The following is a 26,328-nucleotide window of genomic DNA, read 5'->3' as shown; positions in this document are numbered from 1 at the left end:
AGCAGGCTCCATGCAGGGAGCCCGATGTGGGACTCAATCCCGGGACTCGGGATCATGCCCTGGGCCAAAGGCAGGTGCTAAACCACTGAGCTACCCAGGTGTCCCTGAAGCCCAGCTTCAAATCATATTATTTTGTGATTGAATTTAGAGAATTCAGGGATGCTATTATTTCTAGCCACTTGTCAGAAGCAAACAAAATCCTTTCTGAAGGAAGGTTACATCCTAGTCTCAAATTTTCTTTACCATTTTTCATATACAGTGTCTGACACTTGGTCAAGAAAAGATAGACATGTAAGGAATCAAGATAAGGGTACTGGAAAATCAAGAGAAGAAACAGACAGTATAAGAAACCTATCAGGAATCTTGAAAATGAAGTTTTCATACATGGATTTTAAAGTGAGTATGATTAATATATTAGAGATAATAAAATATGAGTTTTATAACTTTAATAGATAATAGTAAACTATGAAAAAATACAAAATGGAAATTCTAGAACAGAAAAAATATGTAACAAATTAGTAACCCAGTGGACAGGTTTTGTTTGTTTGTTTATTTAAAAAGATTATTTATTCATGAGAGACACAGAGACAGAGGCAGAGACATAGGGAGAGGAAGAAGCAGGCGCCCTGCAAGAAACCTGATGTGGGACTCAATTCCAGACCCCGGGATCTCACCCTGGACCCAAGGCAGACACTCAACCGCTGAGCCACCCAGGTGTCCTGTGGACAGGTTTATTATGAGGCTAGACACATTGAAGGGAGAACTAATGAGCTGGAAGTTAAATATGAAAAATATACAGAATAAATCACACAAATATGAAAAGATTAAAACAGAGAAAGAAAGACAGGGACACAGAGAACAATGTAAGAGACATAGGGGAACTAGTGAAAAGATCTAACCTATCTATTGACAGAGTCCACAAAAGGAAAAGAGAAAGATATTGGCGAGAAACAATGTTTGAGAAGACAATGGATGATAATTTTCTTAAAAATAAAAAAATCTATGAACACACATGATAAATAACACATTCTCCAGTAAACAGCAAAGGAACTTCTGCACCCATAGACTGATACAAAAGAAAATACTGACATGTACTATTCTGGGACAAGAAAATTATTCCAGATGAAAACTTAAAGATACAGGACAGATTTAAGAGCCTCAGAAATGATAAATATTTAATGTTGATATAAAACTGTAATAATATCTTCTAGGGCTAATGTATTACAAATAACATGTTAGGATAAAAACAGTTAAAGGGTTCTAAGTTTCTTGCATTTTCTAGGAAGAGGTAAATATACTCATTTATCTTAGACTACAATAACTCATCTATACATGTTGTAATCTCTAGTGTAACAAAGCATAGTAAGAGAATGCATGGCTACTGACTTAGTAGAAGGAGGAAATAGAACTATAAAAACAATTGACCAAAAGAAGGGACAGAGAAATAATACAGAACAGCTAGTACAGATAAAAAGCAGATGGAAAATGGTAGAACTAAACCCAATCATATAAATAATTACATTAAATGTAAATGAACTAAATATTGCAATTAAAAGACTAATATTATCAGATGTGTTTTTTTTTTTAAGATTTTATTTATCTATTCATGAGAGACACAGAGAGAGAGAGGTGACACAGGCAGAGGGAGAAGCAGGCTCCACGCAGGGGCCTGATGGTGGGACTCAATCCCGGGACCCCAGGATCACACCCTGGGTCGAAGGCAGGCACTAAACCTCTGAGCCACCCAGAAATCCCCCTCTACCGTAAGGTTTACAGTTTCCTTAATCAACCACAGATAACATGGTGGTGATGGTGGTTATGAACGCTGGCTCTGTAGAATTTTACTGGGCTCAAATTCTGTCTTCATATTGTGCATCCACTGCTTTCTCATTGTATGACCAAGGGCAGAGACTCTTAATCTCTCTTTGTCTTTCTCTCTTTTTAAACATAAAATGAAGGGATACCTGGGTGGCTCAGTGGTTGAGTGTCTGCTTTCGGCTCAGGCCATGATTCTGGGATCTGGGGATCAAGTGCTGCATCAGGCTCCCTGTGAGGCACAGGCTCCTCTATCTGTGTCTCTGCCTCTCTCTATGTCTCTCCTGAAAAAATAAATAAAATCTTTTATATATATATATGGAAAAATGATAGAAAGTGAAAATCATAGATTTGTGAGAATTAAATGAGTAATGAACATGAAATATGAGAACAGTGGCTGGAGCACAGTAAATACTTACCAAATAGCTGTTACTTTTATTATTATAATTATGACTTTTGTGTGGGATATTGTTTTGGTATCTAAATTAAATGCTACTTAGATAAGTCTAAGGATAAGAAGTCTAGTCTTTTTTTCTGGTCTTGCTCTGTCCTCAACTCTTTCCCATTATTATTGCTTTGTCATGGGTCTGGTCTTTCGGGCCTCAAATTGGCAAACTATGAAGAATGGAGTCCTTCCTATGTGTGGGTCCTCTGGTTGGGACTGGGAATATTCTCTAGTAAGACAGGGCTGTACCCTTGAAGGAGCTCTCAGACGTGTGAATAAAGGATTTCCATGCAGAAGGATATGACTAATAGGAAGAAGGGTGTATCCCAGCACGTAGGATGAAGAATGTGCTTTGGAAGCAGGAAAGGGGGATATTTTTTTGGCTGGGGAAGAAGAGGAAGGCTTCATAATACACTTGGAGGGAGAGGCTGGAGAGGTTGTTCTAGGCACCAAGAACAGCAGGCACAAAGAGGCAGAATGGCAGGGAAGTACAAGGCATGTTTGGTACAAGGGTGTGGCTAATTGCCCATTGTCCCAGGTATGTCAGGTGGACAGAATGGGACAGCATTTGTGAAAGCTGGAGAAGTAGACCAGAGTTGGGTTGTGACTGCTTTTCTGTGCAATTTAGAATTCTTCAGAATTATTTCAGAGGCAAATCTGGTATAGCAAGCCTCCACATGTAGTCACACTGAAGGTACAGTTGTGCTTTTTAGTTTATAAAAGAAATTCCAGTATGAGTGTTCCCTAAATGGCCAAAGAAGTATCGAAAGGAATTTAGGATCTAGAAAGAAAATCATTCTTTCCCAAACTAAATTATATATATTATGACCAACTAAATGTGAACTGGTACTTGTTCAACTGTTTAGTAATGGTTATACCGGCTATGACTATAATAACAGTGGTAAAGACAATAGCACGCATACTAATAGTACCACCGGCTAACACTTCTTGAAAACATTTCACGGGCCAGGAACTACTATGGAATCTCTTAATTCATGAGTATATTGACTATATAATCCTCATAGGACCTCTTTGGGGCAATGCTATTATTATGTATATCAGAAAACATATTGTAAACTAGGAAAAGCACCATGCCGATGATAGTAGTAGGTTGTATGGTTTTCTTTATGTGTGCCCTAGGCCTCACCTGCCTCTTATTTTCCTTACATGTTCATCTTTTCTCTAGTTTTATGCTATAGGCTGGAGGAAGAGACAAATAAGGGGTGGGGGTTGCAGAGAAACACGAAAGAGGAAGATCTTTAGAAACTATTACTCCCAAAGAATTGCAGTTGGAGTTTTGTTTTTAAAACTCATTTAGAGAGAAAAAATAAAGACAATGCTGTCATGTAAAATATTATCTCATTTTGCTATCATGTAAAATATTATCCCATCTTGCATAGCTGGAGATGACTGGCTCCTGAATTAGAGATTCTGGGGGCTACACTGGGTTTCAAGCAGCCTGGGAGTTTGTCTTCTGTATCTGTCTATCAAGTCAGACTCAACTCTAAGCCTCACAATATGAGATCATTCCCTCCCATTCACTACATTTGCACAAGATCAGTACCAACTCAAGAGTGTCGCTTACTCTCCATCTAGGAATATTCCCTGGTTGTGGGAAGGAGAGGGTAAACATTGGGGAATCTCAAAGTACCATCGGGAAGATGTCGATGGACAGCCGGTTAAGATAGGAATTAATTCCACAGGGAAATTATGTCGGAGTAATCAATTTAGAAATTTAAAACTTGGATTGAGATTCAAAAATTTGGTGAAAGAAACAAAAACAAACCCAAAAACTCTGGCAGAAGCACAGATCTGCTTAACGTTCTTTTCAATCCCTGACAATTGTGGGCCTAAGATTTTTGCGAAATGAGAGGAAAGAAATTATGTGCAATTTTCACATCGGAACTAGTCTCTTTTTGCCTATTCCTTTCCAAATTTTGGCTACTTAGCATGTCGGCCAAATCCAACAATGAACATCACTTTAGAACAATCTGAATGGGAAAACCACAGAGCCCCGCTTCTTTAAAATTATGCACGAACAAATCCAGAATAATCAGAGGAAGCATAAAACAGATTACGTTTTACCTAAAGTGGAATTTAAGACATGCCACAAGTAATTGATTCTCTTTCTAGGATAATTTAAGAACAAAGGCTTGTTTGACTTCTCCCTTTTCTTTTTTTTTAAGATTTTATTTAAGAGCAAGAGAGAGCTCGAGCAGGAGCAGACGCTCCGCTAAGCAGGGGGCCCAGGCGGGGCTTGAACCCAGGACCCTGATATTTTGACCTGAGCCAAAGTCAGACGCTTAACAACAGAGCTGCCCAGGTGCCCCTATTGGACTTCTTAAGCACAGTAGCAGGTCACCGTTCTGCAAAGCCAGGACCGTGATGGTCTTCTCTGATATAACCGATGTACTTTTAATTTTTGCCACCTTTGTGCTGCTTCCTCTATTTTTGTATCTGTTACTCTTTCTTGTGATTCCTCGTTTATATGCCTGTCTCCACTGTTAGGAGTTCCTTGAGAGTAGAAATCTGTTATTTACTCTTCAAAAAGGTATTCTCGATTTTTGCCACTGCATCGTGCGTGGGAAGCAGTGAGCCACTGTTTGTTGAGCTCATGAATGAAAGCATGCTTGCCGTGGTAAAGGCCACACATTCGTTAAGAGACATCAATAATTAAAAAAAAAAAAAAAAAAAAAAGAGCCATCAATAGTTACAAGTCTGAGATTTTGAGCTCTGCCATTAACTAAGTTATTTTGAACTCCTGAATTTATGTTTCTTCATTTGTAAAAGATGATTTTGAAAAATTCGTCCGGCGAACGTTCATTTCTAGAACAAGAGAGTCCTAGTGTTTTTTTTTTTATAAAGTTGAAGCATATGTTATCAATGAATAATTCAAGTTTTGACATCTGACCACCAGCTTCGGGAAACCAGGCTACCCTGTCCTCTCATCTCACTTTGCCAAAAATTTCAATTATACTCCATTCTGGTTTGTGTTGTCTCTTTTCTGCTGATTCCTCTGGGGAGAAAAGAGGTGAGTAAAACAGTCGTTGTATAGAGGATATTCGAGGTCAGAGAACTTTGTTCCTAGTGCTGGCTGCCAGGGGCTTCGCTTCTCTGGCCTCCGTTTTCCATGCCAGCCTCAAATAGCCTCCTAGGCCCTTCAGGGTGTTATAATTCATTCTACCACAATTTATGACAGGGAAGAAAAAAAAAAACAGTGGAAGAAGATGAATCAAGTTGGATTCTCTGAGGAGATTTTTGAACTGGAGGTTGGTCTTTGGGTAACATCTACTTATTTTTAAAATCGTTGAGAGTCTTGCAACTGTGTATGGGCCACAGGTCCTCTAGAAATTTTCCATGCTTTTGCAAAGCTTACATAATTGCTTATGTGGCAATTGCAAAATCAGCCCTTGACGTGAACATGGGCCAGAGAAGAACTGTCCTGCTCAGAATTTCAGGCTTTCCCTCCTGCAGAGATGGAAGGGGGAGAGGGGCTTTAGCAGGAACCTAGGAAGAGGGCGGAGTTTGTGTAACGGGTGGGAAAAATCATCGAAGGGTTTATAAACAGTTGCAGTGCATGGAGGCAACCACATTTGAGACTGGAAAAAAAGAAAAATACCGTAGAGCCCATCATTTGCCCTTATTTCAGCAGAGAGGGAGGTTGTCCGTCTTGTGTTTCGTTCCTTCTATGTTTTGGAGATTGATGTCAAAGTAAAAACAATGAGATGCTCACAGTATTTTCTTTCCTAATTTGTCAATTGAGAATCAACTACCCAGAAAAGCAGGAAGTGGACTGCGGATGAGTTTATTAAGATCCTCTCTTAGCTGTTATTTGAGAGAGGATTCCCCACCCTTCCTTAATTGTAAGAGAGCAAGAAAGGCCTGTGAGAAGTTTGTTACCAGAAATCAGTCTCTGGGGGGGAAGAGTTGGTGGTTTATGTTCTAAAATCCAAGGCCAGAGAGAGTGTCCTAAATCATTGCAAGCAACTTGTTGGAGGAGAAGGTATTAAGCTGTGAGAAGAGAGTCTGATGGGGGGTGGGGGGTGGGTTCAAAGCCAGCTACACAAACAGAAAGACCAATAAGGCCCCCCTCTCCCTCCAGGCTCCTGGATATTTCTCCCCCCAGGCATATCCTGTGCAGCCTCACTTGTGCAGGTTCAGGGCAGCCTGGCCCGTGTCAGACAATAGATTCGCAGGATAACAACAGGGCAGTTGCTCTGAGGCCTTGGCCTTTATCAGGATTAACTGTTACATCAATAAGCAAAACAGGGCGGCAGGGTTTTTCCATCGCTGGCCTTTGCTGTTCCTGGGTGCCAGATGGCATTTATATCCATGAAAACAAAATGCTGCAAGTTATAATGTTGACTAGGCACTGTTACTTCCACTTGATCACACTGTTTGGGGCTCTCTTTGATGTACAAAACACTCCTAAGATAATGAAATGCGTTGGCAGCTGGCTAATGGCTGGGAAAGTGCAAACCCGACACTGAACCCTTCCACGAGGCTATTCAACGGCAAGGTGGTGTGAGGCCCGGGCCCAGAGGGCGCAGGGAGGCTCGTTGCCAGGCAGGCCCGGGACTCCGGGGCAGCGGCAGACGAGGGGCCCGGGGTTTTGTCCCTTCAATAGAAGTGGTCTGTGCCTGCCGCAGAGGAGAAATAAATCCATCAAGGCCCAGCTCAGGCTTATTCTGAACTGGCTGCTGGAATTTGCATAAGAGCCTCTGGATCACCTCCCCTCCAAGTGGAGGTGATCGGAGGCTTGGTCTTTTTCGTGCTCCCCGAGGAGGGCCTCATCTTTATGCAAGGAGGGGAGGAAGAGGGTCTTAGGAATTAAATTTGACTTTGCTGCTGCTAATCTCCTCCCTGGCCCTATGCACTGGGAAAGTAGAGCATGCATAATGGGGGGAGGCCTTTGCATCCCCCCCATCCCTCTAGGCTACAGTCCACTCCCTGGAGGTTTGGCCGGTACTGGCCCCCGTGGGAGGTCCCCTGTGCCCCCCTCCACTTGTGCCCCACAGCCCCAGCTCCAAGACCCCCGGACTCGCTGGCCACCAAAAGTTCTGCCCCTGCCTCAACTTCCCCAGTCTGAGCAGAAACTCTCCGTTTAAAATGCCTCCCGATTCTCTACGTTGTGAGATTGTAAACTCCGGGCAGAAACTGCTTTGGACCAAAGGTCAGGTACCTCTGGGCCAGCCCCTGGACCACAGCCAGCCTGCCATCTGTTTCAAAGCTAAGAAGAGGTGTTTTTTTTTTTTTTTAAAGTGATTGAAAAAAAAATCAAAAGAATATTTTGCATCACACAATAATTCTAGGACATTCAAACGTGGATGTCCGAAAGTAGGGTTTCGTGGCACTGCCACTCGGGGCCATCCACGCCCGGCCTGGCTGGTCCTGCGGTACCATCGAGTCCTTGCTTCAGAGCCTTCATGATAGTCTGCAAAGCCTAAAATATTTGCCATCTGGCCCCTTGCAGAAACGTTCCTGAAACATTTGCAGATCACAGAGGAGGTCCGACTGCCCCTCTCAGGCCACTGCTGAAGTCCGGGGATGAGACGAGCTGGGTGGGAAGTTCTCCACCATCCGGTGTCTCCATCACCTTTACCTAGAAAAGTCATCGGTGCCAACGTCAGAGATGCTTTTCCTTCTCTCCTTGCTGAAAAAGGAGCCAGCTTTTGAAGTTCTTGCTAAAGCTCCCTTTCTGTGCTTTGGGTCCCCAGGGTCAACTCCAACGATGGTATTTGAACAAATGCCTTTGGTTCAAAATGTCCCAAAGGTGTCTGTTGGGCTGGAGTGGAAATCCAAGGGGAAACACTGAGGTTGGGGAGAGTCTGGTGATGATGCTGCTTCCCCTGGCATTTCGCCTTTCCAGACGTCCTCTGCCACCACGAGATCACAGTTCAAGACTGTGAGCTTATCTGAGCCAACAGAACTAGGTCTGCCCATCCCATAGCTGATGTCTGTGTGTCTGCTTGGAGCTCCGCCTTTGCTGTTTCAAACAGTGTGTTGTTGTTATTGTTGTTTAAAATCTTTGACCACATTTTCGTTTCCTCCTCATCCTGTTTGTGTGTGTGTGTGTGTGGGGGGGGGCCCTGGGTATGAGGTCTCTAACTTCATACCACTCCACTTCTTTCTGAACTCTGGCTTTCACGAGATTGTTGGCCACAGCCATTCTAGGTCTTTGTTCAACATGGAATCTTTCTTCTCCAAAGGTTACAGCAGTGGGGCTCTACATGAGAATAAACTATGGGTGATCGTTTCTTTCTTTGTATTTTTCTGTGTTTCCCATGGGGGAGCAGGTATTTCTTTTATATCAAAGAGAAAAAAAAAAGTAAAAGAAAAATCGTAGAAGTACCAGTATAGTGTTCATCTCTACTTACTGGTGAGTGTGTCTCAATTTCTTCCTTTCTTCCATCTCTTCTATTTCTTCTTCTTCTTCTCCTCCTCCTCCTCCTCCTCCTCCTTCTTCTTCTTCTTCTTCTTTTAATATTTTGTTTATTTATTCATGAGAGACAGAGAGAGAGGCAGAGGCATAGGCAGAGGGAGAAGCAGGCTCCATGCAGGGAGCCCAGTGTGCGACTCGATCCTGGAACCCTGGGATCACACCCTGAGCCAAAGACAGATGCTCAACTGCTGAGCCACCCAGGGGTCCCACTTCCATCTCTTCTTGAAGAGCATCCAGACAGTATTTAAATCCATGAAACTAGATAAATCAACTCAGCTCTTGTAAATTATGACTTCATCAAAAAATATGAGAGATAATGTCTGAGTGTGTGTGTGTGTGTGTGTGTATGTGTGTGTAAAACCCAACTAGACTTCTGGTTTCCAGGTCCAACTGTAAGGACAATAATAAAAAGATGAACAAACTGGAATAAAGACCTGAAATGACATTCATCGAATTATCAAGAGTAGTTCTCTCTGTAAGTAGATTTAAGGGGTAATGAGTGCTTTTACTTTATGCTACACTTGTTGGATCGTTTTACATTTTTAATTATGATGGTGTATTATATTGGTAATGATGAAAATACTTGAAAATAATGAAAAACTCCAATCCCACATATCTATTTCCACAGACCTTTGAATATCCATTGTCCTCACTACATCTGTTATTAATCAGCCCCTTCTTTACCCACCCACTCCTATGGCAAGAGACCCTGACTTTTAGATGCCTATATCACCCTTCATGGAACATTTGAAAAATGCTACTGTTCTAGTTCATCTGGGACGGGTAAAGGGAGTCAAACTTACTTTATGGTTTCAGATTTTTGGGTTATGCATAGAAAGAATTTTTTTGCTCCAATCTTTTACATGTAGGATGTTTTGACCCCACCATTATGTAATCAACACAAATTAAAGCTGACAGTTACAAGTGCACGTGGTAAGGTAAGTTATTAACTAGCTGCTTCGAGAAAGATAAATCTTCTTGACAAATTTATATCTGCAGTATTTGACTTGGGAAAAAATTTGACTTGATGAAAACAATGGTCATAGGAGAAAACTAAGAGCAGCAGAAGCTCTTTAATTGGTAAGATTTGATAAGGATAAAACAACTTGCAATTATAAGATTTACATTAACAAAAAACTTGGTCTCAGTGAACAGAATTTTTGATATGGAAATGATGATAATTAGAGAAATATTTTCATTATGCTATCTAGCAAATTGGTCAAGGGGAAATAACAATAGTTTAATTCTAGAATATTTCTCAAGGAAAATTCATCAGTGTTGGTAAAATTATGATATTAAAAATTGCTTGAATTGATAAAATCAGAGTGAAAAGGTTCTTGGGGCCAAATCAGTGAAGTGAAGATTATCCTTTTCTTTGGAGATCATGCTTTATTTTCTAAATGAGCTGCTTAGTATTCTGACACCATGTATGTAGGCAAGTGATCAATTCTCACAACTGGTCTGAAATGAACTTTTTTCATTTACTGAAATTTCATACTTGGGTCTATGTCTGGACTTTATTTCTTTTATGTGCTTACTTAATCTGCACTGTTTTTAATTATGGTAGATTTAAAGTAACCTTGATATCTAGTTAAGTAACCTTCTTTTGCCCCCCATTAGAGTGATTTTTTAAAAACATTTTCTTAGTTCTCTCACATTTACTCTTTCAGGGAACTTCAGTATCAGCTAGTTAAATAGACCAGATTTTAAATAAAAAGCTGGATGATTAAAAAAAAAAAAAAAAGCTGGGTGATTATAGACATTTTAGTTGTAATCTCCTACTTAATTTTTTAAATATCTTGGCTCAATTTTATTTATATTTATATCCATCTAATCTTTATACATCTATATCTGTACTTATATATGTAGATATCTGCGTGTATGTATTTATTTGGTTTTTAGCCTTTAAATTAATTGAATTTAATTATTTTATTTTTGTTTTCAGATTTTTTTCTTATTTTTGAGCCCTTAAAGATCCTTTGCTGTTCATTCCTTTTGAAGATAATTTCAGTTACTATATTATACTTTGTCCATTTTCTGCTTATTTCCGACAATGATAAGACCCAAGAGCCCTAGCGTTTCTGCAGCTCCAGCACACAAGATGATTTTGGCACCTATTTGGAAGCAAAATGGCAAGGGTTTATTTTTTTCCTGGAATTCAGTATATACTCTGAGTGTTGATGAAGAGCCAAGATGTTGAAGTGTCCTTGCTAGTGGGATTTCCCTGTACCTTCTTTCTCTTTCCCAAAGAATAAGAATCTATTATTTATCCTGCCCTTTGCCTTGTCCTCTAAATTCTTGGATGAAATTCAGAAGGAGCTTTTAAAGTCTACCTCCCCTTTGATGAGAATTGGTGATTTGAATTTGCATTGTAATACTCTCCCTAAGAGGAGAGCCTTAACCTTCACAATGCTATATTTTGTAAATTCAATACCAGATAATGGACAATTCTTTGAAATGCTGTCTCATTCATCTGCCACTCGTTTATAGTTTGTTTTGGGGGTCAGTCATGTGACCTTTGGGGTGTTTTTGTGTGTGTGTTTTTTGTTTTTTGTTTTTTTTGCAAAATACCTTTTTTATACATGTCCTATTCCATCAAGGAAAAAATTAGATCGATCTCTAATTCTATCTTTAGTGTATAAAATGATGCCTGGCACATCGCAGGCACCCAGTAAATATTGTTGATTGACTGACTTGCGTACCTTTATTTCCAAACACCACCTTTGAAGAATGCTAGGTCATCAGAATTAGCTATTCGTCTGCCCCAGAGGTCATTCCAGCATATCTGAAACAGATCTGACGTCCCCAAAGCTTCTGACTCCTCTTATTCCCAAACTTTGATCTCCGTGTCCTCCGTGTCCTCCTCAAAATGTTTAGGCTGAACCCACTTTTCTGTCATTTAAGAACTTCTTCCCTTGTCTCTCTTCTCCAATCCCATTCACATCCACGTGTAATTAGCCCCCAGATTCTTTCATCCTATTTCACAATGTCTCCATACCCATTCAGTTCTTCTGGTTCCCACCACCCTAGTTCCCACTCCCCTTGCTCCCCCTCGCTTGGCTGTTACAATTCCCCCCTAATTATTATCCCTTCCTTCAGGGACTCTCCCCACTCAGTCACTTCACCAAAATCCAGTTAACATTGCCTCTAGAACACTCATCCTTCCACAAGTCTGACCCCATCACTATGTGCCTGGGCTTTCTTGTTACCTATAGAATACAGCTGAAATGCTCTAACCTGCTTATATATCCTTCCAGAATGTGCAGGACCTCAATCACGATTTCCAGTTTAATTTGCTTCATGCCCTGAACCCTTTGCTCCTGCCAGGGTTGTGTCTTGTCTTTCCCTGGACGAATCCTGCCATCTCTTTGCTGCTGGTCTTTATCCCATCTCTCTGTGCTCTTTTCACTGGATGGCCCTCCATGGCCTCTCCTGTTCAGGCTTCCCCTGAGGTACCTTGCCCGCTTGTCTGCCAGCTGCACGAGGTCGTGTGACTGCCCCTCACTCTCCAGATCTCCCTCCAAAACCACTTCTCAGGGAAGCCTTCCACAGTCCCTTCTCTGGGAGCCTTCCCTGCTCCCATATTTTAGGTCACACTAAATGCCTTCAGCCCTGGTACTCACTAAAAGGTGCAGTGTGTAGTTATACACATATTTGGGGGGTCATCTGATAAAGACTGTCTCCCCCAGTTTATTCTAAACTCTGTGAATGAGGAGATCTGGCCTACCTTGTTCACCACTGGGTCCCCTGCAACCAGCACTGGAGCACACTAAATAATGAATGAATGCATCAATTTCTACAAAAGACTTGGCCATGCTCCTTACCCTATCTTCTCTCAGAAACCGCCCAAGACCCCATTTTGAATCTATCTCTCTCTTTCCTTTAATCCCTGAACACTTACATCTTCTCTCATAGGTGGTAGCTCCTAGGGAGTAGTCTTTTGTCATCTACACTATAGTTCCTCCTAGGAACCCAGGAGGATGATCTGGTTTACTTTTGATTTTGGCTCCATTCATGATCTCAGGATCCTGAGATCAAGCCCTGTGTAGGACTCCACCCCGCCCCCCATGTGAACATGGAGCCTGCTTAAAATTCTCTCTCTCCCCTTCCCTCTGCCCCACCACTCCCTCGCCTCCCCCCCACACACTTTCTCCCCTCCAAAATAGTTACTGTTTTTGTTTTACTCCTTTGTTCATAGGAGTAACAGAGGCTTGCAAAAGTTGAAATGGTTAAAATCTGAAATGTTTGGAGTATTATGTCATACTTCTAACACACCAGAGTTTTGGTCAGAAGCTCATCTAAACTAATGTACTCCGATACATTAGTTTAGCCTTAATTTTAACCAATCAATTCATAGATGTGCCAGGATGTTAGTTAGGGAGGCTGGGATAGGATAAGGGATGAGTTCAGTGGGAATTTATACCTACTGGTGGAAATCCATGCTCTAGTGCCGGTGTGCTAATAATATCTTCTTACATTCTTATTTGGTCTTCTTTTGCACACTTCACTCAGGAATCTCATTAATAAACTCTAGCAGATAATGATAATAAGGAAATAATGGTAAACTAATCTGTGTTTATCCTGTTATCTGCACCTTAGCTGAGGATATAAACCCACATGGAAAAATTTGGCCTTTGTCTATTTACATCTGTTACAAAAGTGCTTGACTTCACCAAGGCTGCAGGTTTATTGCTCTTAATTCTACTCACAACAAAATGAGTTGTCCTTCAACCTTGTTTTGCCAAGCATTTCATTTGGATTAATAAATGGTCTATTGCAAAGAAAACATCAAAAAGTGTTCAAAAAGTGATATAGCACAATTAGCTCTGGACTGCTGCAGAGGGCTTGGAGAGTTTCCGGGGGCATATATGTTAATTCGAAGTCACAGGAAAGAACATGGGAAGGAACAGGAAAAGCTGTGGTTATACCCTGTAATGGAGCTACCAAGGAGGAAGATATTAATAGCATCTTATAGGGGTGCATTCTGGGTATTTTTCTTATCTTGGCCATTGGAAAGGTGGGGAGAAGTGTAGTTTTAATAACAAAATCTACTCATTTTTCTTTCTCGCTTTTGAAGATTGTGAGAAAATTCCTAAGTGATATTTTTGGAAGAGTCAGGAAGGTATCATTCTGATCTCTGTGGGTACTCAGAGATGTAAATGACTCAATTTGGATAACTCAGCACCCAGTGTGTCTCTTAATTGTTCCTTTGATGAAAAGAGGACTTTCCTGAAAGATATGAGCCAGAAGGAAGAGAACCCCAGTTACAGGGCTCTGAAAGAAAAAGCTGAGGTCTTTGGGATTTCTGGTAACCTGCTCAGTTGGGGAGTCAATATCTATAGATTAGAGAGTCAGTGATATCACTGTCAGGTTCTGAGACTTTTGTAACTTGTATGTATTTGTCACTGTGGTCATTGCCTGTCCCCATTTTGACTGCCAGCAAAATGCTTGAAATGAAAGTCATTTCTGGACAATGTCTTAGATATGTTGAATTAAATCATTCACTCAACCAGTTTTTATGGAGTGCTTACTCTATGCCAGGGTCTCCTCCAGAACCTGAAAATACAGCAGTAGGCAGAGCAGACATCTGTGCCTTCACTGAGCTAACATTCTAGGGAAAAGACGACAATTAAAGAAGTAAATAAAATCTATAAAGTATTAGACACTGATAGGTGCTATGGAGGGGGAAAAAAAAGGAAAGAGGATAGAAGATATTGAAGTTGGGGGTTGCCATTTTAAATATGGTAGTCAAGAAATATTTAATTGAGAAGGTGACATATGTAAAGATCTGAAAGAGGAGACACAGCTAACTGTGGTTATCTGGGGGAAGGGTGTTCCAGGAAGAGGAATACAAAGTTTAAAGGTGATTTCTGAAACTAGTTTATTAAAGGATTTTATTGGCTCAATGTCTCTGAAAACTCAAGGGTTGAGGCTGGCCTCAGACGCAGCTTGATAAAGGGATTAGAAAAACATATGTGTGTGTATATATATATATATACACATATATATATATATTTTTTTTTTTTTTCCCTGTTCTCTCTATATGTTGGTTTCATTCTTACATAGTTTGGCCTTTTGTGGCTGTTGGAAAGCTATGGTGTTTCCAGTTCTGACATTCTTGTACTTCATCTCCATAGGAAGAGTAAAGGCCTTTGTCTCACTTTGTCTCAGTATTATCAGCAAAATTCTCATTTTGTCTCTTTTGGTCGGAGTGGGTCCCTGCCCATTTCAGAACCAATTATTGTGATCAGAGCAATTACTATGTACTGATTGCTTTATGTTTGTGTCTCTTGCTACAGCAGAATGGCACAGACTGAGAAAGTATGCATGTGCCTGGTTTTGTTCTGGTTTTTGGCTTTTGGGTTTTTTTGGGGTGAGGGGACATTCCCCTGAAGAAAATTGGGGAACCAAGAGAAGGATTAATGGGTTTGAGATAGCAGATGCAGCAAATTGTCCTTTATACCATGTCTTTTTTGCTTAAGTCAGATTCCTGTTAGAGCCATCACAAACTTGATGGGGAAAGTCATTTCATCTCTACTGAATCCAGTTTCTTTTGCTCTAAAATGAGGAGATTGGACTCATGAACTTTAAGGTCACATTGTAATTTATACTCTATGACCAAGTATATTTTCTGAAGTCTTAGATTAAAAATGTTATATTATACTATGATATTACAAATATAATCTGCTGAAGGAAGGTAAGAGGGAGTACTTAGCTTCTATTCTGGTGATTGCTATTTGGTGTAAGGGCCAGGATGAATCCTTGAGGCTAGACTCTAAAATGCAAGATTTTTAAAAGCTGGTATGATCAGTCTTAGATGCCTTTGTCCTGTGATTTACTGTTTCCTCTATTTGATGAGCTATAGGAAGAGAGAGACAAAGGAAGAGAGTGGATCAGGATTCTCTGCTGGGTCAATTTCTAGCCTGGGGTTGGATGACTCAGTTGAAAGTCCAGCTCACAGAGTGTATTTAACACCAATTTCTATATTTGAAACAGAGTGGAGAATCTATGCACCTTTCTATATTGGCCTCTGTGACATTAAGACCAAATGACATTAGAATAAGGATTGCCTTAAAGGTGGAAGACCCTGGGAATTCATTTCCTGGACTTTCAGGACTGCATAGTCCTTCTTTAGTGCTGGATTGAGGAGAGTGGCTGAAGGAAATGGCCTTTCCTATAGGCAGCATCTTGAGACTCTGATTCTCCCAATAATAAGAAGGGACTTCCATGAGTGTTTTGCCTGTGTTTCATATCAGAGTTCCACACTTTATATTTATGACTATGTGGGTCTGACAGCTGGCATTGCATAAGAGAAACAAGAATCTCCTCAAGCTTCCTGCATGATTCAGACAATACCTAAAATCCCTTCATGGATGGTTTCCATGTGTCAGGAATAATGCATTCAGGTAGCCAGACCTGTCTCTGTGAATACTCTCTTGGAAATTTCCATGCTCTTTAGTGCAGTGCACAAAGGCCACATCAGACCTAGAATTTCTCCCTTCTTCGATGACAGATTCAGGGATTTATGTTCTCTTGGCTTCCCCAAATCACGAAAAATCCCTATCCAGTCTCAAGAGGTTTTTACAGTCTGATGAAGGCCATTTTCCTTTCTTTTTTTTTTTTTTTCCCCATTTTCTTATGCTTTCTTTACTGAAGTATAAAGAACCCATTTGCTTTTCTCCCATCACCCTTTCTTTGAAGTTGTAAGGGCATACTTCATGAGGATGTGGCGTTCCTGAAACCCCTTCCCCACCCATCCGAAATACTCTCCTTATTGTGGATTTTACATGGTTGATTCACCACAATACTTGTCTCTGAAATATTTTCCTAAAATAAAATATATGTAATAATCTATTTCAGTGCACTGTCATCCACATATTGTTCCCATACTCCGAGTGTTATCATATGATCTCAGCCAATAAGAGCTGACCCAGCAAACTATACTATACGCGTTTGATCAGTGACACTGTTCTGCACTTCCTGAGTTGAGTGCGTCTGCAGTGTTTGTTGTTTCTTTCCCTGTGCTCTCTTTTTCTGCCATTTTTTGTGTTCTTTTCATGGCTTCCAGAAAAAGCAATAGTAGACTTGCTGCAAAGAAAGAAAGATACTTACAATGAGTATTAAAACATAAGTTTTAGCTAGAGAATGAGAAGACAAGCCATGGGACTGGGAGAAAATATTTGCAAGGTACATATTTGATAAAGGACTGTTGCTTAAAATGTGCAAAGAGGGGATCTCTGGGTGGCTTAGTGGTTTAGTGCCTGCCTTCGGCCCAGGGTGTGATCTTGGAGACCTGGGATCGAGTCCCACGTCGGGCTCCCTGCGTGGAGCTTGCTTCTCCCTCTGCCTGTGTCTCTGCCTCTCTGTGTGTGTGTGTGTGTGTCTGTGAATAATAATAAATAAATAAATCTTTAAAAAATGTGCAAAGAGCTCTTAAAACTCGACAGTAAAATAAACAACCTAATTTAAAAAATGGGCAAAACCCAAAAAGACACCACCCCGAAGAAGATAAACAGATGGTAAATACACATATGAAAGAATGCTCCTCATCATATGTCATTAGAAAATTGCAAATGAAAACAACAATGAGATAGCACCACATTCCTATATTCTAAGCCATTCTAGGCCGAGACATGGAACACCAACAACAGCAAATGCTGTGAGGACAAGGAACGATAGGATTGGTTGTTGGTGGAAATGCAAAGTGGTTCAGTCACTTTGGAAGACGGTTTGGCAGTTTCTTACAGAACTAAACATGCTCTTACCATATGATCCGGCACTTGCACTCCTTGGTATTTACCCACATGAGCTGAGAAGTTATGTCCACACAAAGCTTGCATGTGGGTATTTATAGAAGTTCTACTCATAATTGCCAAAACCTGTAAACAACCAAGATGTCCTTCGGTAGGTGAATGGATAAGTAAACTAGTATGCCCAAACAATAAAGTTTTATTCAGCACTAAAAAGAAATGAGCTGTCAAGCTATAGAAAGACATGGAGAAAACTTAAGTGCACATGCCTAAATGAAAAGTCAAACTGAAAAGGCTACATACTGTATGGTTCCAACTATAGGACATTCTGAAGGAAAAGGCAAAGTCATGGAAACAATAAAAAGATAGGGGTTGGCAGGAGGGAGGGATAAATAGAGCGCCAAGGATTTTGGGGAGTAGTGAAACCATTTTGGGTGATACTGGAATCGTGGATACATGTCATCTTATGTTTGTTCAAACCCATAGAATGTACACCGAGAGTGATCCCAATATAAACTACTGGCTTTGAGTGATAACGATGTCTCAGTGTAGGTCCATGGATTAGAGCAAAGGCACCATTCTCTAGGGACATGTTTATGGTGGAGGAGGCTGTGCCTGTGGCTGGGGGGAGGAGGGATGAGGGGATATGTGGAAAATCTCTGTACTTTGCACGCAAGTTTGCTTTGGCCCTCAAACTGCTCTAAAAATTAAGTCTTTAGAAAATACAAGTAGCATAGGTTTTTGAGGTGACCTTGCGTGGAAGTTCTTTGACATTATAAAAGACATCATCACCACATCCTGAGAAGACTAACATTCAGCTTCATAGAAGAGGGAGGCAAGAACCCTCGGTGGTGAGGCCCAACTCCAGTGGCCATGACGAGCCTTTGCCAAAGCCTCGCTGTAAGAACCGTGCCTTGTCAGCCTGTTCAGAGCTGTTGAGTTAGCAGGTAAGCTTTCCCGGCCCTGCCCTAGGCCTGTGCCTCTTCCACCAACAAGACCAAGGAAGGAAAGTGGAGAGGGATACTGCTCACTCTGAGTTTCTAAAAGGCCTTCCTGGGAGATGATCCCCCTCCCTTGTCAGAGCTGGATGGTATCAAGCCCAGCCTATCTGGGAGGACAGCTGGGTGCAGCTGAGACTGTGTTTACCAGTCCAGCTGCTGAAGCAGCAAGAGTCTCTCCCCTGCTGCTCCCCTGGCTGCCCCTTGCTGGCTGGACAAGGAGAAGGCTAGATTGAGTGACTTTGGCCAATAAGTATGCTAATGGCTGACATATAATGACAGCACCTATTGTGCCAGCCGGAACACTCCGTGTTTTACATGGATTGTCTCCATCCTCAAGATTAACAGCCAATAGCACTTCATATATACCAGGCATATTGTCCGAGCTTTAGATATATTACCCTGATCTAATCCTGATGAGAGGCTAATGAGGCGGTACCGTTACCTTTCCTGTTTTACAGGTGAGGAAACTAAGAGAAACTGAATGACTTGCCCAATGTCGCACAGCTGCAGGGTGGTATCATCGGTAATCAATCTGAAGGAAAGCATGAGTCCAGAACAGTGTGATAATCAGAGTTGTGCAGAGTTGGTCTGTTATCATTTTATTGATCCCTAAAATATTTTCTAAAAATAAAATGTATATGAAAATCCATTACGGGGCAACGTGAATACATGTCTTTCCCCCGCACCCCTGTGTTCTTAGTGTACCATATGTTCTGGGATAACGAGTGTTAGCATAACAGACCGTACCACATGCTCTTAATAACATGAGGGGATTGTATCCCTTGATTGTGATTGCTAGCATTAAAAAAAAATAGAAAAGAAAGCACAACGCGAATTTGGAGAAGTGGCAAGAGGGGTGGGGTTACTATCCAAAGACACTTGGTTGGTTACCATAATCTTGGAGAGTTTGCTTTTCCTAGAAACTAGCCTACAAGTTTGCAGGAACCTGATCTGGTCAGTCCCATGAGAGGTTTAGCCTCCCTGGAACGGACTCCTGGAGACTACAATAAAAATGAGAACACCAATTTATCAGTATGCAATGAGAATTATAATTGTCAGGGCACCAAACCCTTTCATCTCACCAGACCTCACAACATACCGTCCTTATTGATGTGCTGGACAGAAAGTCAAACTGTAATTAAGTTGTTAGATTAGTATAGGATCAGACTGAGGGAGTTTTTCTACAAAGCAAATATTTCAAGGTTATGAGAGCTGGGTGCATTCAACTCCATGGCACCGAGAGATCTCCCACCCAGGAGCAGCTAGCTTGAAGCTCTGTGTTCAAGTCTGAAATTGCCTTTGTGTCAGAGATGCACATTCTCTTTACGTCTTGTTACTTTGCTCTGCACAGCCTCGATCTGATAGTCCAAGATAGTGGAGTTTGTATTTCAGAAGGAAGCCAGAGAACAGGCTAGGGAAACAGCGAAGAGCACTCACACATGCTTCTCTTAAAACCAGCCCCTGGAAGATGCCACGTGGCACTTTTGCTCATACCCCATGGTCCAGTATTTAAGCTTATGGCTGCCCCACCTACAAAGAAGTCTGGAAGATGTAGTCTCTACCCTGCATGGCCAAATGATCTTCCAAAAATCAGAGTGTCCATCGGCGTGCAGGAAGTAGAGAGGGAATATCGGAATGAGAGGTGAGTAGACCCCAGCCCTCACCATGGGGGGAGAGCCAAGTGCTCCCCCACCTACAAACCTAGGTGCAGCTCATCCTGCTGCAACCGTGGAACATCATACAGCTGCAGTTGCAAGGTGAGGGCCCCAGCTGCCGGTCACTTTAGAGAGGGATCCGGGGACTTCCTTTGCCCAAACCCCTAAAGCTGGGAGAGGACAGTCCTGGTGGCCAGGTTCTTCTGTTCCTGGATTTTTTTTTTTTTTTATAGACTTTCTAAAAAGATTTATATTCCTGGAATTTTTTTCTTTGAAAGACAAAACCAAAATTAGATACATGACTAGGATTCCCATTAGTGAACTAAGTGTGATTTAAATCTATGTCTGCCTCGTCTTTCATATTTATCCCTCCTAGTTGTTTTGGTGCCATTTTAAGATTCATTCTTATTTGCTTTCTCCTTTGTCAGTTCTCTTTTCATGTTCTGATTGATCTAGTTTGGGACTTGTGGCCTCTAATGTTAGGCCTCCACTCCTCCCTCCCAAATCACATTCCACACAATTGTCAGAATGTTCCTTCTGAAGTACTAGAGCATTCTGGATAGTAGTCTTCATGGTCTGACCCAGGTTTTCCCTTCCAGCTGGGCCTCCTATCACTCCCCGACCTGTCCTCTAAGACTAACATTCCAAATGGCTTGCCATCCCCCAAACTCATCATTCCCATCTTTGCCCCATTGCACAGACTTTCCCTCTGTCTAGAGCACTCTTGAACCCAGATGGGACTCTTTTTCATCTCAATCCTAAAGTCAAGCTTCCCTATTCTGATTTCTCTTGACTCTTCTTTTTGGAATCATGGGACCCTAGACATACCTTGATTTTCATACAATAAATATACATATCAGCTCATGTAAGTTTTTTCTATCAACCAATTTAGTTTACATTGTGAACCCTCATTCTGCCTCTTATTGGATACCTACACTCAGATATAGCGGGATACTTCTCCTATCTCTTCTCTGGGCTTATGTCTAAACCCATGTGACTTACATGACTCATATAGACCCAAATTATTTGGGTTAGGGAATGTCTTCTTGGCCATGATCTATTCTTGCTAGCCTCCACTTGATGCCCATTATCTTCACCATTTCTTTGGCTGTCAGTACAGACAGGTGGCTATGACATCACTCATTCTCACCTTTCAAGGCAGATTTAACAAAATTTCCGGCTTTGATGTCCTTCCTAGATGCACAGAAATACACGTTCCCAGGCCACTGTGGGCAATAGGAAAGTTTAGGGTGCTAAGGCCTATCTCTCTCTGGATCACTCTCTGTAATGTGAGAACATTCTGTTAACTCAATGAGATAGCCTGAGCCCAATCCTCCCATATCTAGCATGCTGATACCTCTCTGATACCTGAACGCACCTCCAGGGCTCTACGAGAGACTGAAGCACAAGTTCCTCCATCACTGGAGCTCTGAATTTCACCTGGGAGTCCCGCCATCCCCTCTTTCCCTTCTTGTACACTCAGCTGCGTGGAGTTTTCCTGTTTGTTCCGACTCTTCTTTCTTCTTACCCTCTGAGGAAATGTGATTCAGTAGTTGGTGAGATGGGTGGAGGGTGGGAGGAGGCATGTGGGAAATCTAGCTCTAACCCCATCCTGTTGTCTCTGTGCCCTGACTTCCCTTGGGCCTAGGCTTCTGCAATTCAGAATGTTTACTGTGCTTTTTTGCTGTAATAGCCTTTTGGCATTGAATCCGGTAACGCTAAAATGGGCCAAAACCAAGGGGTTCCAAAGATGAGGTATTAATAACACAAAATATCATTATCCTACCATAATTGTATTTACCATATTTTTTTAAAAGATCATAATTTTTCTCCTTCACTAGACTTGAGCTTATAACTTTGCACTATATTACCTTCTAATTCAAGACATAACCCCAGATAAAGGGTGAAGGAAGGACCCTGATTTGGCCGAGCTTAGGTATCTACAAATAGGTGGAACCAGGGTTCAAAGTATAAATTAAATTGAGCAATAAAAAAAGGGATATGTGAGCTGTAATGTGTACCTTTTGCACAAAGATCAAGATATGTCTTAGAGTTCCATCAAGGCAGAGTGCTGGGGAGAGAGTAGGAACTTAGTGTCTGATGAATGAATTAAGGAATTACGTGGCTGATGCTAAGAGCTTTTATTGCTCCAGTGCTTGCTCTGTGTGGAGCCAGTCTTGTTAATGATCTTATAAGGAAGGCAGTATTTTTCTCATTTATCCTTGAGAAAAGCAACCAAGGATCAGAGAAGTAACCTCCTTTGTCCCAAATCAGACAGCTTGTGAGTAGCCAATACAGAATTCCTTTTTTTTGAAAGATTATTTATTTATTTATTTATTTGTGTGAGAGAGACAGAGACAGAGAGATCACAAGCAGGGGGAGGAGGCAGAGGGAGAGGGAGGCGCAGACTCCCTGCTGAGCGGGGAGCCCAGTGCAGTGCTTGATCCCAGGACCCTGAGATCATGACCTGAGCTGAAGGCAGATGTTTGACTGAGCCCTCCAGGTGCCCCACAAATACAGAATTCTGACTCAGGTCTGTTTGATCCCAAATCCTGAATGTTTTCCACAGTTATCCTATGTCATCGGTTGTATTGAACTTATGAGGTACTTCGAGATTAGAGTCCCAGGTGAGATAAATGTGTATGTGTAGATGCACATGCATGTATGATGAGGTCTCTTGCTTTCTAGGGAATTTGAGACATTTTACAACCACTAGAAAGGATCATTTAAATATACTCTCTGACTCTGCTATTCTTAGAAATTTGATGCTGTTATTCTGTGGTTATTTCTGTGAGCCTTATTGATCCATCTAATATTTACTGCCTTATCAATAAAAGCAGGATACAATGTTAGCATGTGACCCTTGGAGTCTTAAGATTTGCAGTTATGGTGTATTTCAGCCAGATGATGCATTTGCCATTCAAGTGATTTAGGCATCGGTGGAGAGGAAGAAAAAAATGTCTGTTGAGTTACACGGGGATAAACGTTTCCTTTTTGCACTGCCTGGCAAGATGGTGGCAGTATTTTTTACAAATAGGATATGCGATTGTGTGTATATTCCAAGCGCTTGTTTATATTTTTCCTTAGGGTTTGACTTTCTTAGATGTCTAAAACACTCTGGGGGGGGGGTGTGGTGGGGAGAGGGAATGCCATAAACTTTTACAAACAGACATTGTCCTTGTTTCCTAGGCAAATTCAATGCACCTTCTGTTGGGTAATTGGAATCCAAGAAGTAACATGGAGTGTTTTAGCCAACTGTGAATGAGCTGTATTTATAATGGAATGGCAGAGATTTGGAAATCCAAGCTATTCCATGTGAGAGAAAGTGATTAAAAAGACACAATGAGAGATCAGAGTGTGTTGACTCAGTTGTAGCATTTGGCATTCAACGCAGTAAACACAGGTAAATGTGAGTAAATATTTCCAGAAGAATGGCCTGCACCCCTTCTATTTCTGAGATAGGATCCCACTGCATTTTGCTGGCAAATGCATTCTCTTCTTTTAAGGGGTAAACTGCGTCATTTATTTTTTTTTTAAGATTTTACTTATTTATTCATGAGGGACACAGAGAGAGAGAGAGGCAGAGACACAGGCAGAGGGAGAAGCAGCCCCATGAATGAGGGGGTTGGGGAGCCTGATGTGGGACTCGATCCCAGGACCCCTGGGATCAGGACCTGAGCCAAAGGCAGACACTCAGCCACTGAGCCACCCATGCGTCCGAAACCGCACCATATAAAATGAGCTGTAAAAACAGTCCATCTCAGAGTGGTGTTATCTCCTTTTTTTCTTCCATTTTGGGTTAATTTGATAGAAAAGAGAGATTGGGGGAGTTGTAAGCCCCATATTACTTTTTTGTGTCTAAATAGCTTCTTTTACAAAAGGCCGTGTGTGTGTGTGTGTGTGTGTGTGTGTGTGTGTGTGTAAATGTGTCTTTAGAACGTCTGAGCTCCTGGGGCTTTGTAAATGCAGTACCTTCACAAGAGGTCAAGGATGGAGGGCAAAGGGCAAAGGCCATGTTGCTAGGACGGGACTGCTGGTTGGGCTGGCCGGGCAGTAAGAGGAAGAGAAAAACACAGCTGGTGATTTAAACAGCTCTGTAAGCTCTTCATTTCCTCTCATTCATTTTTAAAACACCATTTAACGAACATTTACTCATGTGAATATACAAATACACCCCTGCCCTCTCCTCTTCCCAGCCATTCATTCCAATTTACCATTTTAATTTATTTTATTTTTTAATGTTTTTTTTTTTAATTTTTATTTATTTATGATAGTCACAGAGAGAGAGAGAGAGAGAGAGAGGCAGAGACATAGGCAGAGGGAGAAGCAGGCTCCATGCACCAGGAGCCTGACGTGGGATTCGATCCCGGGTCTCCAGGATTGTGCCCTGGGCCAAAGGCAGGTGCCAAACTGCTGAGTCACCCAGGGATCCCTGCTGAGCCACCCAGGGATCCCCAATTTACCATTTTATTGGTGGCTTGTGGTATCTCTCAGAATTCCCAGGTCCCTTTTTCTTCCACGTGAGAACAGTGGTTTTCAATCATTTTGGAGTCATATACTTCTGTGATTTCTATGAATGGTATGATATGTCTCCTAAGAAAAACTCACAAGGCCTCGGAATGTTAGGAGTTCAGAGCTCCCCAGAAGTTCTTCAGTGGACTCTTGGTTAAGAATCATCACTGTCTCTGGTCTCCTTTATCCATGTATCTCTAATGCCATCCTACTGCTTCTTTTCCTTACAACATTTTTCACTTGCAACTTAGCCAATTGCTCTGTTTCTAACTTTGATCAAAGATGAGCCATTTCTTTTATGCCATAACATGGTGGACAAACGAGAACAGGCAGTGTGAGTTCCACCAGCCCCACCATCCCTTACTAGGAGTCTTCCTCCCATGTTATTCTGGAACAGGTGTCTATGGACTCTTCTTTCCACCTGGTGAGGATGAAACTGAAATCCAATAGTGGAAAATGATTATTGAGTTTTTCTAGGAATGGCGATAAGTTTGGTATGATACTATCGCTACGCCTTAATATGCACCCTCTCGGACTGAGGTATATATCAGTAAGACGGCATCCCCATCAGATGGAGTGTTTGGTGGTAGAGCTGAACGAAGCTAACTGGTTCCCACAGGAATCCTATCTCTGATTAGACAACAGGTCTAGAACTGATGGGAAAAGCTCAATGCCTGCGCTTCTCAAAAAAATATCATAAAAATATTGAAGATATTCAGGACTGTGTGTTTGGCTACTCTAATTTGGAAGAGTCTGATTTATGAAGCTAAACTCTTATTCCCAGAAACTGCTTTTCAATCGCCAATTATAAATGAAAAAGGAGTTCTTATGTAGGCAAAATATTGGCTCCCCAAGACTTCCCTCTCCTAACCTCCTGAACCTGCTACTATGTTACCTCACGCTGACCAGAGGGATTTTGTAGAGGTGATTAAGTTTAAGGACCTCAAAACAGGGAGATGATCCTGCTTGACCCAACCTAATTACCTGAATCCCTAGACTTGGAGAACCTTTCCAGGCTATTGTCGGAGAAGATATGTGATAACAGAAGCAGGGTCAGAGAGATGCCGTGTCACTGGCTCTGAAGGTGGAAGAAAGACAAAGGATGTGGGTGACATCTTGAAGCTGAAGCAGGAAGATGGATTCACCCCTAGAGCCCTAGAAAGGAGTCCAGCCTGGCTGACACCTTGACTTTAGTCCAATGAAACACTGTCAGACTTCTGACCTCCCGAACTAGACGATAATAAATGTGTGTGTTATTTCAACCTGCTAGGTTTATGGTAATCTGTTACAGCAACAATGGAGAATGAATACAGTTGTTATTCATTCAGTAGGGCAGTAGGGTGGCTCAGTGGTTTAGCGCTGCCTTCAGCCCAGGGTGTGATCCTGGAGACCCAGGATCAAGTCCCGCGTCGGGCTCCCTGCATGGAGCCTGCTTCTCTCTCTGCCTGTGTCTCTGCCTCTTTTTCTCTCTCTGTGTGTCTCTCATGAATAAATAAATAAAATCTTTAAAAAAAAAAAACGGGTAAAACAGTTTAAACATACATCATTAATATTACTATGCAAAAATTTTTAAGTTTTATATAATTCATGACCCGTGAAAAGGTGCCCATGGATCCTTCAAGGGTCCTTGGGTCCCAGAGGGAGAAATGCTGCTATATTTAAATATTTGACAAGATGTAAACTGGGAGACCATAGATTCTTTTCATCT

At 41.6% G+C, this 26,328-nt stretch overlaps 1 long non-coding RNA gene across 1 annotated transcript in view; it reads left to right on the top strand.

Annotated features, from left to right (window-relative positions):
* LOC140602859 (uncharacterized) overlaps positions 1 to 26,328 on the top strand; it is a 109,087-nt gene that overhangs the window by 8,294 nt on the left and 74,465 nt on the right. Inside the window, exons 3-6 of the long non-coding RNA XR_012005792.1 lie at positions 260 to 396; positions 9,087 to 9,177; positions 10,648 to 18,399; positions 19,912 to 20,095. This is a non-coding gene — a long non-coding RNA (uncharacterized lncRNA). The remainder of the gene's footprint in view (positions 1 to 259; positions 397 to 9,086; positions 9,178 to 10,647; positions 18,400 to 19,911; positions 20,096 to 26,328) is intronic.

The sequence above is a fragment of the Canis lupus genome, chromosome 13 (assembly GCF_048164855.1).
Source record: "Canis lupus baileyi chromosome 13, mCanLup2.hap1, whole genome shotgun sequence".
Taxonomy (NCBI): Eukaryota; Metazoa; Chordata; class Mammalia; order Carnivora; family Canidae; genus Canis; species Canis lupus.
The sequence above is the reverse complement of the archived record's forward strand: the minus strand, read 5'-3'. Positions and strand labels throughout refer to the sequence as shown.